This window comes from Drosophila innubila (assembly GCF_004354385.1).
Source record: "Drosophila innubila isolate TH190305 chromosome 2L unlocalized genomic scaffold, UK_Dinn_1.0 4_B_2L, whole genome shotgun sequence".
Classification (NCBI taxonomy): domain Eukaryota; kingdom Metazoa; phylum Arthropoda; class Insecta; order Diptera; family Drosophilidae; genus Drosophila; species Drosophila innubila.
The window spans coordinates 4,823,611-4,844,930 of NW_022995372.1; positions in this window are offsets into that span (position 1 = coordinate 4,823,611).

Consider the following 21,320-nt stretch of genomic DNA (forward strand, 5'->3'; position numbering starts at 1 on the left):
CACTCGGTAGGACGTTTTCGGAAAATGAATTATTGTTCTTGGGTGTTGCTTTGGACCAACAACAGGAACTCGACTCTCCTACTGAAACTGGCCTATATCCAAAACATACAAAAAAAGTTTTTTCAAATGAAAATGAAAATGCTTCATATACAAAATGATGTTTGCAAAGTAAGATTCCCATTTCACTTCCTCCTCCATTGGTCTGTGTTATATAAATACAACATTGAAGAAATAAAATGGCAGCGGCAACAACTAAAACATTTGGCATTATCTTGATGGCATTTGCCACCCGCACTTTTTGGCCAAAATGCGATACGAAAGCCAAAGCCAAAGCCAATCCCAATTCCTGCCAGGCACTCGGCCAGGCTAAGCACTCAGCCTTGAACTGCACAGTTTGACAGCTGAGCAACAAATAAACAGACATACATCCTCACATACAATCTATTGCACATACACATAGTCAGGTTGAATAAATATATTTTAACAACAATTTGTTTGGGTTTTTATATTCACCATCTGGCTGTGGGGTGAATTGTTGCTGAGAGAAAAACATTGACAGAAAAACATTTCTCAGGAATCTTATTTTTTCCTTAAGTTTTTAATATTCCCGTCCAATAGATTTATTTTCCCTGCTGATTAATTTTATAAAGCTTCTCAATTTAGTTAATTAATTTAGTTTCTAAGTACAGTTTAAAAAGAATTTTCTTTAACTGTTAAACAGGGATTGGTTCTGGTTTTTTGAATATCATAGCCCAATTTGACGTTACACTTCTTAAAAACTTTATGTTGGAATTTTTACTGTAAAGAGTTGCTTCAACTGTACTGTTACAGGTAATCATTCCTTTACATTGTACTGTATATTGATTGAGACTTAAAATGACCGAGAATTTTAATTTTATAAAGTTATTTTTCTTTAAAGAAATTTTAGTTCAAAAAAGTTTCAGTCTTACTATATTAACTCCTATCATTTGTTATTACAGGGCATCTGTCTGATTTATTTAAATTAATATAAAATCTTTATTTATTTATTTTATATTCAACAAAAAAATATATACCCATTTTATACAAACAATATGTGTACGTCTGTGTATATTTTAAAGAGTTTGTAAAAAAAGAAAGAAAAACATGCCAAATTATTGTTATTTTTGTACTGTGACTTTGGGCACGATTTGCATAAACCGCAAAATCCGCTTGCTTGTACGAATACTCCGTATACTCATAGTATTAGCATTTGGTTTTACTCACCAGCCAACAGTCTGTGTGTCCGTTCGCCAGTTTAATAAATTTTGCAACTCCTCGGTCAGCCCGAAAGTCGTTTAAATTTTTGAGAGAGAAAACTTGAATTTTTATATGCAAAGCAACAACAAAAATAATGTATACAAATATTTAAATTTGCGGCTTTTGTTGTAAAACAAGCTTTGGGGGGCGCCAAGTGTGGTGGCATGAGTATTCGTATCTTTTGGGTGTATTCATCTTTATTAGGCATTCATTCATGCGTTCAACTCAAGTCGATAAACTGTTCGAGAGACAAAAGTTTTGCAAGCTATGCAAAATGATGAAACAGCAGCTACAAGAAGAGAATCTCTCCCCCTTGTATCACTAACGACTACACCCATGGCGGCAGCAATTCCCTCTGGGGATTAGTTCCATTGCCAGACATGAAAGCAACCCAACTAATAAGTTATCAATCAAATTTTTCGGCATATGCCTGAGACCGGCATGCAATCAATTTGTGCGATAAAGTCAAATGTCGGACAGTCGATGGGGGTGTCTAGAGGGTGGGTTATGGGGTCGATCAGGGGGTGGGGGTCTTCTCCAATTTAGCATTGTTTAGTTGACAGTTGTAAAGTGATTTGCTACGTGGCTTTTGCTTTATTTTTTGACCAAATTGAGAGAAATATGATTTGTATGCATTAGGAAATTTAGTGTCAGTTCAGGCAGAATGTTAAAATCACTTGTATTGATGCCCGACGAATGATTAATTATTGTTCGAATTTATCATTAAATTCCAAGCTAAGACTAATAAGATTAAGATTCAAAAGTAAGTAGTCTTAATCTTAAGATATCGACCACACTGAAATAACTAAATAATTCAAATACTTATTGAATATTTTCAAATTTAATTCCTCTATAGACAGCTTGATTAAAATCTCCAAGCTATCGGCCTACAGACTTCATTATGATTTATTTGTATATTATTTTGAGTTAATTAAAGTATTATTAATGTTCTTGCCATTAAACCAGTTTAATACCAGTTTATGCAAGAAAAACATATAGATTTACGAAACTTGGCTAAAAATAAACAGCTGCTCATAGTTAATGATACATAAAGAACATTGGATATGCTAACAAAATATTAAACATGTTACAAATGTATTTGACAACTCAAGCATCATAATAATAATGACAAACAACAAAACTAATAACAACATTATTGTGTTTACCAACATCGAAACAGGAATTCGTCTCGATTTCCTGTTTATTGAACAACAAACTGAATGAAACTTTTGGGTTTTCTTTGGCACAATGAGAAGTAGCCAAAAAGTTGAGCAAAATTCATAGAACACTAATGAAAAATGAGATAAAAATCGCAAAAGTTTCTGTTAATGGCTGTTTGCAGACCAAGTGAAGGTCTTAAATATGGTAATTTTATGTACAAATTTATAAAAATAATACAAATAAAAAAAAAAAAACAACATGAAGCTTAAAATCAACATACACAATGAAGCGTAAAATTTTTAAATAATGTTGGAGATTAAAAACAGAAAATTGACCAAAAGCACAACACGAAAGTGCTACTAAAGATGATGATGATGATGATAATGATGATGAGGCTGCCATGACGAATTCAGATGATGTGGGCAGTCAAATATTTCGCATTCGAGGAAGTGCCTCGCGATTTGTAATTAAAAATTCCATTTGAATGGAAAGAAACATTTGGCAAGGTCAAGTAGTCGCATCAATGACAACTAATCAATAAAAACAGCAACAACAGTAAATTGGGCTGCATACAAATTTTTTATTTATTTATTTTTATATTATAATTTTTTTTTTTTTTTGGGAGACTGTGAAGTGCTTGAAGTGACTCTCATTGAAGTGCTGCTTGTGAGCAAAGTGGCATCTGATCGAGTTGCGTAACGAGGCAGGAGAGAAGCTGTTGTCGGGTTGTTGCCTGGTTGCAGTTGCTGTTGCTGTTGTTGTTGTTGTTGTTGGGTCAAGTGTGACCAGCCAAGTGAGTTGTAAATAGGAATGTACCATGAATGGTTATATCGTAGCTTATGACAGATATATTGCCGCAGTTTGTTGCTCTTGACTGCTCCCCAAGCAAATAAAGCTAAGTGCCTCATACTTATACTCAAGTGTTTGTTAATGTAAAATGTGTGTTTGTGTGTTTCCTACTTTCGAGAATAGCTAAGAAGTGGTTTTGCTCGATTTGAAGATTGATTGCAGCCAAAGCCATGTAAAATTATAGCTAGACCTTTAGGTAAACTTTAAATAAAGTTACCCCTACTATTTATCTCACCAAAGTATAACGAGTTTCCTTGAGAGCAGTTTGCATATTTCAAAAATGGTGAAAATTAAATTTGGGATATGTATAATATTCATTGTATATTTTTAAATTTACCTTACTTTAAAACTCTTTATATTTAACTTCAAGCTTAGGGTTATTGATGTATTTTTATTTTACTTCATTCTGTGCAACTCTTTAATCGACCTTCTTTAAGATATTTACAAGTATAGCAATTATCACGTAGGAAAATAAATAATTGCCATTTGTTACACGTAAACTTAATAAGCTTATCTATTAATCTATTCTAACTTCTTGACTCTTTTGTTATTTAACAGCTTTGTCCTGACCTTTTGAACTCGCTATTATACATATACATGTATAACCTTTATCTAGTTCATATTCGCAACATGCCACCGCAATATTAATCAGCTAAACCCCCTTCCCCGATCAATCTGCTCTTCGTCCTGCCTTGAGAAGAAAATTTAATGAATGTCAGGCAATAATAAAAGACTTTGTTTGGTATTAAGTGATGGGGTTTTGGCTTCTTGGGGCGAAAAAAATGAGCTCATTTGGCTTCTAAGTGTATAATATAATATAATTTATATGCGGGCACTTGCCACTTGACATTGGCATTGAAAGTCGTGCCAGATGTTAATTAGTTAGTTCATCAAAAATGTACCTAAGCCTCAGCATAATAAACTTACCTGTAATGAAGACATCAACAACTTGAACAACATTAACAAAAATGTTGTCGGCAACAATAAAAGTGAAGACATTTCGATGGATTGTTGTTGGACAGTCAACACTTTGCTTTTGCTTTTTATTTTGCTTTGGTTTCGCTACGTGCTGCAGATGAAAGCGATTTTCACTGACAGACAACAAACTATCCAGCAACCAATGAGAAAAACCATAGCCCACACCGAAGACAACAACTGAACTGAACTTAACTCAACTCAACTGAAAAACGCTTTTCATATTTACTGTCGGCTCGTTTATGTTTTGCTTTGCTTTTGGTATTTGCTTAACTTCATTTTATTTGCTATACATAGCCGTAATGAGGGGCAATTTATGATAATTTCAGGTAAGGTCGACACATAAATATAACTTAAGAGAGAAATTTAAAGACAGTGCCCGCAATTTAGCACCGCACAGTTCAAAAAGTCAAGAAGACGACAGAAAGGCGATAAATAATCGGACCTAGTTGAAATTGCTTAACTAAAAGATATCCTGTATATGGTGACAATTTTAAAGGATCCAACGAACTTTTAAAATAACTTTTTAATTTAATATTCGATTGTTATAAGAGTTTAAGAGCCTACGAGTTTTTAACCGGCTAAAATTGTTAACCATGACTGAAACCCTAACCGAAACTAATAATTATTTGTAATATACCGAAACCCTGATTAGTAACCGATTCATAAACATTTTTAAGAAAACATGATTGATATATCTTCTGCAGTCTCTGATTGCCAGAAAACTCTTATTGACATTGTAAAAGTTATGTTTCTTAATTACCAATTCGAAATTCTCTTCAATCTAACTTTAAACAAGTACAAAATGCCAACATAAGTCTATGTATAAAAGAAAAGAAATACAATTTATAAACAAATTTTCATGTTGTCAATTTATATTGAAACTAATAAATTTGACAGCGCGTAACCAGCTAAAGTAAAGGACATTGGGTCAGAGGGGCGTGTTCATATAAAAAATAGACTTGTCAACTTTGCTGTTGGTTGTTGTTGTTGTTGTTGCTGTTTGTGTTCTGTTTGTTTTGTCTGAAACAAGTGAAAGTGTCAACGCCATGAAAAATGATGAATGGCCCAGAGAATATGCCCACGAGTTGGGGCCAGACAACAACAATTACAAAAAACGAGAGAAAAATAAAATGAAACGTGAATTGAGACTGGCAGGCTGGGCAATGCGGCGCATACGTAATTTATGTGCACTGCATATGGCTCTGAGTATCTGTGTGTGTGTGTTTTTTTTTTTTTTTTTTTTATTATGAAACAAAAGAAGGTAACAATAAGTAAGAGGGTAGAGTAAAGAAAACAACAACAGAATAAACAGAATAGAAGAGAGGTTGGATCCGAGCCGCGGGACCGCCGGGAAGCACTACTTCGCGGACCGGATTTCGTCTACTGACGCTTAGTCATCACTTCCCTTGCGCAGTCTCTCCCTACGACGTAACTCCTTCGTTATCTGGGAGACCAGGTTGGAGGTGCTAGTCCACACAGCCTCGTCGGCGATCATGTAGGCCACGAGGTTATCCGGCGTGAGTTGTAGTGCGCCTAGCAGTGATTGGGCACGTTCCTCAGCGAAGAGTGGGCACACGAATATAGCGTGCTCGGCGTCTTCTACGATTCCATATCCGCAACGCTCGCAGAATGGGTCCTCGGCATGCTTAAAGCGGTGCAGGTAGAATTTGAAGCATCCGTGTCCCGTTAGCAGCTGCGCCAGGTAGAATTTATCTGCCCATGCCGTCGAAGCAGCCAGGATTTCAGGTCCCTGATTAGCCGGTGGGTCCATCTACCATTTGCCGAGTTATCCCAGCGAGTCTGCCATTGGGATATCGTGGAGTCTCTGAGTAGCCTGTTCGCAGTGGTGCCGCTCTGCCTTTCGGCTGCCAAGAGTGGGAGAGGAATCATCCGGCCACTACTAAGGAGGCTTCTTCCGATACTGTCCGGAAGCAAGTGGCAACTCGTAGCGCACAACGTCGATATACAGATTTACATCCTCTGCTGTACGACTGCACATTCATTGCTGGTGCCCAGATCGCACATCCGTATAAAATGGTTGAGGTTACTACACCAGCAATGAGCTTCCTACTTCGTTCCTTTGGCCCTCTGGTATTTGCCATCATTCGGCTTATGGCAGATGCTGCGGTCGAGGCTTTGTGGCTAACGTGCTCGAGGTGATGCTTGTATGTAAGCCTGTGGTCCAGCAGTACGCCTAGGTATCTGATGGCAGGCTTCGTTTCGATCATAGCTGATCCCACTCTCACTACAGTCTTTTCCACAACCTTTCTACTGCTTATCAGAACAGCTTCTGACTTGTGTTCAGCCAGGTCGAGACCGTTTTGGGACAGCCAGGCTATAATTATATCAATGGCGTCGCTACTGTTGGACGTGACAAGGTCCAGCGTCTTGCCAGTAGTCACCACTGCAATGTCGTCTGCGAATCCAACGATAGTGTTGCCATCTGGGAGACTTAGTCGAAGGACTCCGTCGTACATTACGTTCCAGAGTGTCGGCCCGAGAACAGATCCCTGGGGGACACCACCGCTAATTCTGGCCTGGTGGTGACCTTCCTCCGAGTCGTAAAGTAGTACTCTGTCCTGAAAGTAATTGGATATCAATCGGACTAGATACCCAGAGATGTTTCTGGCAGTGAGTGCTTCAAGAATACGGGTCCAGCTGGCCGAGTTGAAGGCGTTTTTTACGTCCAGTGTACACACTAGGCAGTATTGCTTTGCTCCTCTGGCCCATCTCGTACCTTGGATGGCTCGATTTGCTATATCCGTTACCGCTCGGATGGCATCGGTCGTGCTGCGTTGCTTTCTGAAACCAAATTGTTTATCTGAGATGCCGTGCACCCTGGCCAGTTCGTCATCTAGACGGTTGCATATGATCCTTTCAAGTAGTTTGCCCATAGTGTCTAACATGCATAGGGGGCGGTATGCAGATGGGTCATCAAGTTCCTTGCCGGGTTTTGGAATGAGGACGAGGCGCTGAGTTTTCCATCTGCGAGGCACCGTGCCCTCCAAAATGCACTTGTTGTAGAGTTCAACGAATATATCTGGTCGCGCCGCGATGATGTGCTTGATTGCTATATTCGGAATTCCATCCGGGCCTGTAGCTTTGGCAGTCTTTATTCCTGCAGCTAGATTAAGGACTTCCTCCGCATTGGTGAGCACCATGTCTTCGTTGCCTGAATGTGCCGCATACTGCAGCGGGAACTCGGTTGGTGGCTGCTGCGGGAAGAGAACGCTGACAATTCTTCTGAGCTGTGTTGCACTTGTGGGCGCTGGTTGTCGAGTTAGCTTGCCCATGACAAGTTTGTACGCTAGTCGAACGGTTGTGCGTCAGCGGCATCGCAGAGCTCTTGGAAGTGACGAGCTTTACTGCGCTTGACGGCATTCTTGAAACTTCTCCTCTTCTCTTTGTAGGATCGAGTGAGTAACTCAAATGCAGGCGAGGTTCTGTGTCGCTGGCACATGCGCCTTGCCGCATGGCAGTCTCTGCGTGCTTGGGCGATTTCGTCGTTCCACCAGGCAACGGGGCTATGTGGGTTGCTTCCTTTACGAGCTTTCGTCATGGATGCATCGCATGCGGCGGAGATGAACTCTGCTAGCATATCTGCAGAACTGTTGGCGCTGCCATCAGCTCTGAATCCTTGCACACCAGAAAGAAGTGTATCGAGATTCAGGAGTCAGTTTTGTACCCAGACCGAATGCTTGAGGTACGTGTCTGACTGCTTCTTGCTTTGGTATAATCTGTTATTAAGTGCAAAATGGTCGCTGTGCGTATACATGTCTGAGACATGCCATTTGCTATTTCGAGCAATTTCTGGACTGGCAAAGTCAGATCGATGATAGACTCTCTGCCCGCTTTGCTGTAAGTGTTTTCGTTCCGATGTTCATTAAGCAGATGTTCAGAGACGCGAAGGTGTCTAAAAGAATGGATCCTCTCGGTGATGTTCTGCTGCTTCCCCAGTCCGTGGCCCAGGCATTGAAGTCGCCTGCTATTATAATGGGTGACTTACCCGTGCGTCTCGAGCGATGTCATCGATTATGGCCGTGTATTCATCGAGGGATATGCTTGGTGCTATATAGCAACTGTATATGAACACGTCGTCATATCTAGCCCTGACGAAACCCTTTCTGGGATATCGTTGGGTAAGCTGCTTCGGCAGGGTCCCACAGCTCCATATTGCTGCGCCGCCGTCTGTGCTTTGGGTCCACACTCCAGAATCTTTTGGCACATAAGGCTCGCTGAGTATTGCTGCATCGATTTTGAATTCCTTCGCTGATTGAGAGAGCAGATCCTGGGCTGCTCTGCAATGGTTAAGATTTAATTGTATTAACAACCATTTTTTATCTCTTTAAGTGCCTTCTTGAATTGTGGGCATGATCTGCTCAGCACAGAATGCCCAACTAGGCTAACACCAGATTCTTGTCTATCGCAGAGGAGACACTTGGGTGTATTTGTGCACATCTTTGCTGAGTGCCCGATGTTGCCACATTTGAAGCACGTTTCTTTCGAAACTGAGTACTGACTTTTGCAACGGGTGGACGTGTGGCCAAATCCCATGCAACGGAAGCATCTGATGGGCTCAATTTTAAGCCGCACATGGCACAGGCTCCATCCTATGCGTACTTTCTTTTGATTGAGCAGGTTGGTAGCGAGGCTTGGATGTATCGCTATTGTCGCTATCTGCTTGCCGCCGTATGTTGTCCTCATTGCCGGTGCCACCTCAATTGGGATGTCTCCTTCGAACGATGCAAAGAGAGCTGAGAGGACCTCATCTGCAGATGTTGTCTCATCAATGTTGAGCACTTCAACGGTTACAGTGTCATGGACTGCTTTGACAGCGGCTTTGTCTAAAAACACTGCCTTTAGGGCAGTTTGTAGTTGCTCAGTGGCAGGGTCCGACTGTTTCTGCATTCTGAGAATCATTTCTCCGTTTGCAGATTTCCTGATGCCCTGTACTTTGTCTTTTAAGCATTGTAGCGTGGGCTCCGCATTCATCATCTTTAGTATGTCTGCATACGAGTTGTTTCCTGAGCATTTGACTATTACTGCGTCAGGACGATTTGGGATTTTCGGCCTGGATTTCTTCCTTGTTACCTCGGTCCAGCCGTTTTCGGTTTCCTCCAGGGGCTTCGTGGTCTGATGCTTCTCCAGTGGATTCTTCTGTTGGCTCTTCTTTGGTGTTGGTTTGCCGGCGTTCGCTTCTGTACTGGTTTCTTCGCAGATGCTACCTGAGTATCTCCTGATTGAACCCGCTTCGAGTTGAACCGGGAGATGCGGGGGGCATTGCCAACATGGTTGGGTGCCTTTGGCGAAGTCTGTGTTGCAGCGTTGCAGTTTGGTATCCCGACTACCGTTCTCTCGACCGCCACGTGTTGGACAACATCACTCGAGGAGGATTTCTGTCTCAGCGAGGCTATAAGCTCCAAAGCCTCAGCTAACTGGGATGAGATGTCCGTTATTTGGGTGAGAACGGATCCATGCAGCTCTCTTAATCTATACAGCATGCTCTTCGTAGCTAGATTAATGTGTCTAGTAGCTGGTTGCTTCTCGCCATAAGTGTATATGAGCTCTTCCAATATCGAGCCCATTTCTTCAACTTCTTTGCAATTGATTTTTGTCTTCTTTGGAGGCGTGTTTCTTGCCGTGTTGGATGGGCTATCGGGGTCCCTCAGTCTCTTGGGAGTCTCCGTGTCCACTGTTCCTGCAGCAGATGATACTGTTCGGGGCGTGGGCCTAGCGGCGCCAGACTCCGAAGCATCTAAACAGCTTGCAACTATCGCGCTGACCATTGGTGGGGTACGAGCCAACGCAAAGTTCTTTTTTTTGTGTGTGTGTGTGTGTGTGTGTGTGTGTGTGTGTGTGTGCATGTGTTGCGACTGCAAGTGAAAAGCTTGCCATTGCATTGTACCGGGCAATCATTAACTGCTTCCAAAGATAGCACGGAAATCTATGATATATGAATGAATGACATCCAGAACAATGGAATGTCAGGGGCTCGCACATTATATAACGGTCAGCATCATTTAAGGGTATATTCAAATATCTGAAAGACTTTTCACTAGAGTGTATGCAGCGCAAAATAATTTTTAAATATTTTCAGTGAAATTTTGTCGAATTGTTGTCATTTTCAGACTGTAGGAAAAAACTCTAATTAAATCTTTAGCGCTAAATACGACAAGACTTGATTCTTTCACTTGAAAATTTGAAATAAGTGTTGCTAAAGCAAAATGAAATAAAATTTATTATAAACTCATATATATTTATCAATTCATATTTCAATAATATTTTTAAAACTCAACGAATATATTTAGTCTTCAAAAAAATTTAGGTATGACCGTTAAATATTCTTTATAAATTATTTTAATAACATATATATTTTTAACGGCTTAATATAATTGATTTCTAAAAGTCTTAGAAATTTTATAATATTAAAAGTTAAACTTTCATAATAAATTAAATGATACAAATGATATTAATAACACATAGATGAAGATTAAATAAACATTAACATAATATATTTTAATGAAACTTCATAAATTTAAAGAAAATATAATAAAAAAATATATATATATATATTTATACATTTATTTTAAATGTCTAAAACATTATTAAAGGTTTAAGGTATTTGAAATCATATATTTAATTCAAAGAATTGCTGAATTTTGTTGTATACTTATTATCGACATAATTCATCAGATTGATTTCATTTCTAAAGGCATCATCTAACAAGTCTGAGATTTAAAAATTATTATGATGCCAGTCCACAGGTTGAGTGCTAACTGGAAGAAGCGAAGGAAAAGCGCGAGAGAGAGGGAGTGGCAAGAGGGGGAAGCTTTATGCTATATGTTGCAGCTTATCTGGCAGTTGGTGCTGTCTAGGACTCCATAGATAACTACGAGGACTCGTGGAAAACGCGTGTGTTGCATAATCAAAATGCTGCGGGTGAAATAGAACTGAGATAGGAGAGAAGAATTGAAGGAAAACGCAGGAGAAAAAGGGGGAAACATTTGAATAGCTGCCTCTACAGTATAGCTGCAAAATGTTATGAGCGCGTTAAGGCGTATTATTTAGTGGCTCGAATGAAGCTGCTATGAGAACAGAACAGAAGAGGAACAAGATGAGAAGCGTGTGAGGGAAGGTGGGAGGCTGGATGGATAGAAATTGTGGGGTTTTTGACGTTATTTAGTTGCTAATTTCTTTGGCATGTGGCTGCCATGCGTAGTTGGTAAAGTGCTAATTTTGTAGGCAAGTGTGTGAATGGATAAAAAGGGTTTTCAGTTGACTTAAAAGCCGAGAAAGTTCAGTTAGCCAAACTCAAAGAGAATGTAAAAGGTGCTAAAGTCTGTGTGTGTGTGCGAGTGTGAGTATTTAAGTGAATGTGCGAGTATCTGAGTGAATAAGTGTGTGCGTCAAAGCTCGCATTGATGATGTGTGCTCAGCAAGAGATAAAGAGAAGATACAACGAAAGTTATATACATAGTTGACCACATGAATTCTACTTGAAGTTGACAATGAAACACCTTTGAAATTGTAGATACACGTACATATATATTTAGGAAATCGACTATGCGTATAGCATTCAAGTACTTTTGACAACTTGTCTTTGATTTCAGCTTTGATTAACAAACAAAGAAGAGTCATGTTCCTGCGAACTTGGATAGCTTAAGAGTTGGAGCTATTAAATTTGGTATGTGAGATGATTAGGCTAAAGTATAGTGTTTAGCTAAAACAATTACTTAAATGAAAAGTGAATTTAATTCTCAGAAAACGCAAATTCCTTATGCACTGGTCGGCATATTTATTTTAACAAAACTTAAAGTTTAATCTACTCATATTTTTAACTAACTTTATGAAAATTTTAGCATGAATGAAAAAGTCATTAAAATCCTGTTTGAATGATACAAAATTTTCATTAACCCATTAAGTACTCATGGAAAATTTTAAATTTATGTCGACGTAGAGTTTATTCAAATTTTGAAACTTTTTTTCTCGGCTTTAAACAAAAAATGTTTTGATGCAAAATGTTTTTTCAAACAATTCTAATAGTGTCTGCAAAAAGAATTTTTCAAAAATTTCTGTGCCTATATTTTTAGTGATTTTTTGAATTTTGCTTAAAATGACTATCCACTTTTTCCCCCTTTTCATACAACATTTTTCTGATATCATCCCATACAAAAAATTATAAAAAATTATAAGGAAAGAGATTTTTGAATTTTCATTGATGCTACAATGTTCATAAAGTTAGTGCAAATTATGAGTAGATTTAACTTTAAGTTTTTTCAACCAATTTAGAACTTCAAGAGCAATGAGAATCTATGATTTAATATTTGTCAGATGCAGGCGACGACGTCAAAGAATATTGAATAGAAGCTTTCAGGGCACAACGGAGTCCATTGAAAATCCATTCAACTGAACTGAAACGACCAACAGTAACGGTAAATCTTAAGCACGCACCTCAACAACAACACTAAACGTTTCTCATGGAGAAGTAATATGAAAGAAATAAAAAAGAAAAGCTAAACAAATATGAGAAAAAGACGAGTGGAGTGTGATGCGTGTGGCGACGATACAAACCCGGCCTAGGTAACAAGCTGAAGTCTATGACCTGGCCACCTATAGCACTATATAGTTATACAATCCCCTCTCCTATCTCCTACCTCCTCTGCCTCTCGTCTGCTCCCCTTACACCCGCTGCTCTTGTGCTCCGACTGTTGGCAATCAAAAGCGGTGGCGTTTTTCTTTTGGGCTGTGACTCTTGGCCTAAGCGCGGTACAACGAACTTTGCCCAGCATTGGGGGCAGAATGAGAGGGGCGGCTGTGGGATAGGGGCATGGTCGAGGGTCGCCTTGTGTAATGCAACGCAAGCAGAAAGCAACAGAAGAGAGCCGAGAGAGCATGCTGCATGTTGCATGCTGCGTCGACTGCGGCTGTTTGCATTTAAATTTTTCACATTCAATTCATCTGAGGCCTGCCAACAAAAAAGCAAACAAAGTTACAAAGAAGAGGCGCCCCAAGCAGCAGGGGATGAAACGGGGGGTGGCTTGGGCTAAATGCTAAAATGAAGCTAATACTTTTGTTGCAAACTGAGGCTGTGCCACGCCCCCCTACTAACAGCTGGCCTGCACTAAAATGACTGGCGGTCTTTGTTCTTCTTTCAAGCAGCAAAAGTTGTCGTTGTGTTGTTGTTGTTGTTGTTGTTTTTATACCCGTTACTTAAAAAATAAGTAAAAGGGTATACTGCGCTCGTTGAAATACATGTAACAGGGAGAAGGAGTCATTTCCGACCTTATAAAGAACATATATTCTTGATCAGCATCAGCAAAGATAGAGTAACCAAATTTGGCACACAGATTTCTATATACTCCACGCAGGTCGTTTGTTTTCAATTTTTGACACAATTTTTAAGATAATACGTGTTTTTATGGTTATTGACGTTATCTATTAATATTATCTATTATCATGCTTAACCACAGCAAGATCGGACAAGTAGAACGGCAGTAATAGCTAACCAAAGTACAAGCACTCAAAAGTATGCAATAGATTTTATTAAGTAGTAATTTCTATAAATTACTTTAGTATATTTTAAAATTAGTAACAGGTATGCTATGGTCGGGATCTCGACTATAGCCTTTCCGACTTGTTAAACCAGACTTTTAGCTCCCCTCTTTTTTCATTGTGTGGGCGTGACACGCAGCCGTGCAACAACATGTGTGTTAGTATTAGTATGTGTGCTCATTTCATTCATTTCACTCATTTGCGCTTTTACCGACCTGCTCTATAGCACTCCAAAGCTCCCCTTGATCTCATTTCAAGTCAGAACGAGAGAAAGAGAAAGAGAGAGAGAGAGACCAAAAATTTTTACAAAATTATATTTTAGAAATATATCTAAATGGTAAGTCTTGTATTTGTTGACCTGTTAACCTTTTAAAGTTCTGGCAGTCCACTGATTAAAAGTTAAACCTTCTACTTTGCCCAGCAAAAAAGTTTCAAGGATGAGCAGAAAATTTAAACTTTTTCGTGCAAGGTTTTTTACATGTACCAACAGAATTACATTTTAATTCCCGAACTAACCGAATATCAAATATCCTATGATAAACTACAACTGAGTGTAAATTAAATAAAAAGCTCTAAAATTAAAATGGTAAATTTGCATATTATTGAGAAATTTCAAACTAAAAAACTATTACTGTCTTCAATTCTTGATAGAAACTTAAGATTTTTAAAGAAACTAATTCAATACCAGCTAAATGTGAAAGTAATTAAGAAAAGTCATTGCATTAATTTGTTAAAAAATGTATGTTATTTCGTCACAATTATGGCATATTAAAAATCTATTGAATTTACAGTATCTTATCTGTATTTAAAATTTGTAAAAATAATTAAAGTTCCCAAATCAGCCATATCAAATTTAAATGTAAATGCCAGAAAATGAAATGAATAAACTGTTCACTTTGATGTTCATTGTTGTGGGTGTATGTATGTATGAGTGCATTGTGTGCGTTGGGTGTATGTTATGTTTCTATTGCCATTGTTGCATTGTAATTGAAGTTGCTTGTGTGTGTGCAACCAAAATACCGTACACTTGCTAACAAGCCAACTACGTGAATCTAACGTTCAAATGGGCACAACAACTAACATGACAACAACAACAACAACTCGAACAACATCGACAACAGCAACAACAACAACTCGTGCAACAAGATGCAGCTCGGCAACCACAACTCGACTGTTGCCGCCGAGGATACGAATGAAACGAGCTTCAGGTCCAGCAAAGCTTTGCTTGCGTCTGTGAGTGTGAGTGTGTGTGTGTTTGTGTGTGTGTGAGGCCACTACGGTAAATCATCAGATACACACACCTGCAGAAGAACATACATGCATACATACATACATACACACATACATATGTGCATATGTACATACACAGCTGCACTCCACGAGCTTTGATGACAACTAAACTCATCTGCGAATTCTTTTCCCTTCAACTCCCCATTCCCTGTCCTGACTCTGTAACTGACTCCCTTTCCCACCATCCTCCCTTCATCCTCACTATTTCTGTCTCCCTCTCTCTCTCTCTTTCTCTCTTTCTCTCTTACTATGTTCAATTTTTATTTATGATACAAATTGACAAAACGACTTTTACATCCACTTTCAATTTACTTGAAGCTATACAATTTATGCTAAATTACTATACAATATATATTATATATTACACATTATAAACATTTACAAAGGTTATTTATAAAAAAAAATTGTTTTAAATTATTTTAATCATTTCTTTTTTAATTATCAACTTTAAACATAACTAGGGTGCCTTTCTTTGTATTATACAACTAAAATTGGTGGAATTCATTTCTATAAAAGTGATTAAAAAACATTTTTGATAAAAAAAAAAAACTGGTACATATATAAAAAAAGTACAGGCTTGCTTGATCTGCTTGCAATATAGAAGAACCTACATACCAAGTTTGGTGTCTCTAGCTCTTATAGTCTCTGAGATCTCTTTGTTCATACAAAAAGACGGACAGACGGACAGACGGACATTGCTAGTATAACGACTTGGCTATTGATGCTGATGAAGAATATATATACTATATAGGGTCTGCCACGCCTCCTTCTGCCTGTTACGCACATATTCGTTAAAACAAACCCAATAGACCCCTGTACTTTTTTTAAGTACGGGGTCTCAAAAAGTACAGGCGTCTATTAAGTTTGTTTTTGAATTATTTTTGTAACTTTCATAAATCTTTTAAGAATAGTTAGTAAATGCTACTGAATTACTTTAAGACTTATTATTATTTTTTCAATGTCGACAGATATATTTTGTTTTTTGCTTCTTTTTTATTTGAGCTATAAAACAAAACATGAATTTTTAACTAGAACTTATCTTGGTCTATGCTTCAAGTAAACATCAACATTCCATATTTATTTAGATCTCATCTAAACATATTTAAGAACTTTATACAGAATCTTCATTTATTTGCGTGAACACATATATTTAATAAAATAAATAAAATTAAATGGCTGTCACATGAATAAAATGATTATCATTCTCCACAAAGCCGTACTTTAAAGATAAACTCTTTGGAAACTAAATCGTCATGAGCAGATACTTTTATTTTATGTCTGACCTTTAGTTTACTCCAGACTTTTAAACTTCGTATATAGAACAAAATACCCGTCTATCCTCTCTGTTTTTTTTCCCACTCCCTGTTTTTTTTTAACTGTAGCAAGGCCATAAAAAGAAGGCGAAGCAAAAACTGATACAGAATACAGTTCAATTGGAGCGTCGCGTCGATTGAATGTCTTTTTGTATTTGGGTCAGCTATGTTGTCGCGCCTGGCCACTTGACATGTGGACGAGGCTGTTGTCCCGGTCCCGGTTCGGCTTCGGATTCCAGTTCCAGTTGCAGCCTCTCGCAGATTTGGGGCACGTCAGAGGCCAGAGGATGTGACGATGGGAGGAGAGAAGAGAAGAGAAGAGAAGAGAAGAGAAAGGAGTCTGTTGGCTAAGGGGAAACTTGTTTTTAATCGTTGTCAATGGCCAAAACGTTAAGTGTCCCGTTCGTTGTTGACGTTGTGGACGCTGTACTTTGCCAAACACGCGACGACTCAGCTGCGGTTGCCCCAGGCAGTGGCATGGCTGAGGGGGGAGAGGGGTGGTGTGTCCATTTGCAGGCCAATTTGCTGGCTGCTGCATTTGAAACTTGTTCTCAAGTGCTTGCAACACTGTCATCATCCATCGGGTTGCACTTCAAAACAGGTTGCACTGTTAGTTGCACTGATTTAGTTGCACGCTGATTGTTGTAAATCGCAACTGATAGCTCCCCCCACCTCCTCTTTCCCCTTTACACACTCTAACCCCTTTTGGCCATGTCTACTTGGGCGCACTCTCACATTTCAAATACGAGTTAACTATTAGAAAATGGCACAGTTGGTCACAGTTATAGAGTTATCCACATATCGAGACGATATTTCGCTATTTAACCACACGCATAACAACATTTACAATCATCATGTGTGTGTGCGTGTGTGTGTCTGTGTTTCCAAATGATTGCCTACAATTTGGTCGTGCGCAACGATTTGAATTTTTTTCCGTTTTATTATTATTTTTCTTCTCTTCATCTCAGTTTTTTTTTTTTTTTTTATTTGGTATTTAATACGCATGACTTCAGCTTGGGATCTGTTGTTTATTTATGTATGTTGTAACTGTTGTCTGACTTTTGGACATATTCATAGACCCGCTTTTTTCTTCATCATCATCATAATCATCTTCTTATTTTGGTGCTAAACGAGTTACCAAAGCGATTTGCGTGGGGAACTCGCTCTGTAATTCATATGTGTGTGGAAAGAAGACGATGGAGTTGTCAACAGAATGTTGTATGCTGTGATATTATTATATTTCAGATGTGGGTTGAACTTGGCTTAGAAGGGGTAAACAAACTCACAGCAGTTAGAGAAATAAATAAGAATTCACGACATGCTTGACGAGAGTTGAATCTTTGGCATGACATAGATAATCTATCTATGAACCTTAGCTTAAGTAAAGTTATGCGGTAAACATATGATTTGTTATAATAATATAATGATATCATAGGGATGGTTTTAAAAAGTTCTGCACTGAATGATATGAGGGACTTTGAAATCTTCTATTTAAAAAATATTAATAAAAGTATTAGAACACATTTATAAAACTTATAAGGTCGGACCGAATATTCTTAATTTTAAAATTTGATCAGATAAAGAAATGGTTGAAGTTTCAGAATTATTCAATATTTCATGTTAATTTCATTCGTTTTTGATAATCGTATGCTTAACTACTATAAGGTCGGAGACTCAAATATATTAACGTATTTCGGACCCTTTAATATTTTATTAATCATTAAAAAAGTACCGAATTTAAGATAGTTTCTGCAACGCAAATTAAGTAATAGATTGATTAAATGCAGAAAAATGTATGTATGGAATTTTAGATAGATAAATTGTATCGTATTTATTTAATCTTAATTAAAAATTTGCTTATAGAAGTTATGCGTCAATTTGTCAAAATTGTAGCTAAATTCTAATAAAATAAGATAAGTCTAGGAATAAAAGTCTATACAAAAAAAAAAACCTAATAAAACAACTAATACTTATTCCCAATGCTCATTTAAACAAAAATATCATATCATCAACAATATCACTTTAGATAGAGAGTGTAATTGAAGATTGGTATTTCTTGAACAACTGTACAACTTAACTGAAAATTGATGCCAACTCGAGACACGACTTTAAATGGCCAGATAAACATTGGCAATTGACTGTTGCTGTTGCTGCTGCTGCATTTGGCCAATGAAGCGAATGGCGCAAAGGCGATTCAGTTACCGCATCAACAACATCATCATCATTATGAAGTTGACCGCTTAGAGGCAGTCGAAAAACAAAAAAAAACAAAAACAAGTCAATCGAGTTGCGTCGCATACCAAATAGCAGATGGAAAAGCAAAGAAAAACTTCTCTGAAAAGTGCGTAACAACAACGAAAGCAAGATGCCCGAAAATCAGAAAAGCGTGGCAACAATTTGAAGCTATTAACGGTTAATCTGGTGTAGGCCGTGTTCCTCTTGACACGTCACGCTGGCCAAGAGTTTATTGGCCATTGAATATGTGTCAAGCGAGTATTAGTTATGCGTCGCTTGTAGCTGTATCTATAGCTGTAAATGTATCTGTATCTATAGTTTGTAAATGTATCTGTATCTGTGTGGCATTTCGGCTCTTGGTTGACCTTCAGGCATTTATTTGGCTGCCAATTAGCCGCATTTGTGCGCGCTTCATGCTCCCCAGGTTGTTGTTGTTTCGTTTGTGGCTGTGCAGTTAAATGTTGCATGCGACATTTGCCACACATGACACGCACCACATGTGCTTTTGATATGCCAATCGAGCGAACGAAGCCAGCGGTCAACGCTGGACATCGATGCCAATATGGTTGCCACTGGGCTCTGCTCATTACGGCTAATTAATGGAATTCACACTACATTTCGCACAAGTTTATGGCGCTATGGACACGCCCACCGTGCCCCTGTCGCCTACTTCCCATTGGGGTGTGTCGCATTCTGTTAATTGGTTATTTATTTTGTTTTATGTGCGTTTCGCTAAAATATTTTATTACGAGTATACATACATATTTCTTTCTATTTGAACTTTGCTTTCTCGATATGAAAACTAAGTTTTTTTTTGGGTATTAACTGGCAGTTAAGAGGGTCATTGGCTAAGAATTAATGGTTCATTTTAATGGGCCATTTGAGAGCACTTTGAAAAAGTGATCACCACACACACACACACACACACACACACACTCGCACCCATTCACAGAGGCTTTAAATGTAATTAGTGTAACTTTGTGAAAATCGGATGACCACAACGGGTCAAAGAGCATGAGAAATTTTAGGTTTACCTTGGCTAACATTTAAGCGGCTTAAAAAACTGGCACATTTACCTGAAAAGACAACAAAATATTAGGGTGAAAATTAGTTAAGTTCAAGTTAATATAATTTTAGCAAGCAAGAATTTATTTATAAAAAAATATATATTTTTATTTTAGGAATGCAACAATAAAGATTTTCATGAGGTAAATTGTATCTTTATTTTCTATGTACTTAGTAAAATTTCTACAATTTAATCGGTTTCCGTTTTGACAGCTTTCAAAACTCATTAAAGCATTAAAACTCGGTCAGTTTTAATCTCTAAAATATTAACACAATTCAACAGCAGCATTTTGTCAACTTAATCTAAAATGCCATACCCGTCTTGTTACGCATTTAAAAAGGCAGTCTGATATTTCATTTTATTCCCTTATATTCTTGTTATTATAATTTCTTGCATGTGCATAATGGTTCATAAATGGCATATTAAATAAAATAAAAAGAACCCGGTCTTTATTTTACTTCTATGACTGAAAATTTAAAACATTTTTTAAGCAGCACATATCAAATTTTTGACAAAAAAGGTGAAATATCAAATTGAATATCCACTGCACCCTGCAGAGCCAAAAAAAAACAAAAATTTACGCCTTAACGCTGCAAATTTGATGATAAAAGAAGAAGAATGAGAATTCGAGGGTAGGAGAGTGAAAGGGAGAGTAGAGTGCAGGATATGAAAAAAATAATGGAAAGGAAAATGCATAAATTTTATTGCAATATGCATATTAAATTCAGTAAATTTTGCAGGAACAGTAAACGGAGATGGATAGACAGTCTGGCAGACGCCTCTGATATGCTACTCTATATATAAATACTAGTATAGTATATGGATATATACTTTTATATAAAGACACATACTAAAAGAAAGAGAGAGAGAGAAAGAGAGGTACTCTATGTCTACTTTTACAGCTCAAGGATGGATGCCAACCCACAGGTCGAATTGATAGACACATAAAAATTGTTCTGAGAGCAAAGGAGATGGATGACGCCAAGTGACAGTAGGTTATATAGTGAAAAATAAATACCCTGTAAATGAAAACATAATTTATCGGCAACTTTTTAACTTATTAATTATATAAAGCATTTAGAATATTTTAATTAAAAACAATTGTTTTGGTTTACAAATATAAACCCTCGCTCTTTTTTAAAGTTTTTGAAGAAATGCTATTTCTAGAAATATTGAAAAAAAATCTAGCAGTTGTAGCTCCACTCAATTGTCTTTAATTAATATTACTAATGTCATCAATAGATAATATTTTACAGTTATGATTAAAGACATTGTTAAAGAAAATATTAAAAGATAATGTAGTTAGATAAGTCAAAGTTTTATTCAAATGAGTCGAACATTCAATACTATCGATAAGCCCATCGATAATTATATAGTTTATTTCTGGATAAGCTTATTTACTTAAGATTGCTATTATTTTTTTTTTAATTTTTGCACAACTTTTGAAGAAACTCGGCTTTTTCTGTATAAATTACAAAAAAAACCTCTAAACGAGGTAAAAGTCTAGTGACGAAAGCAATTTCTAGACCCAAAATTTCTGATATCCAATTTTGTGACGAACAAAATTCAGTTTAATCTAAAATTTTAAATAAAATATA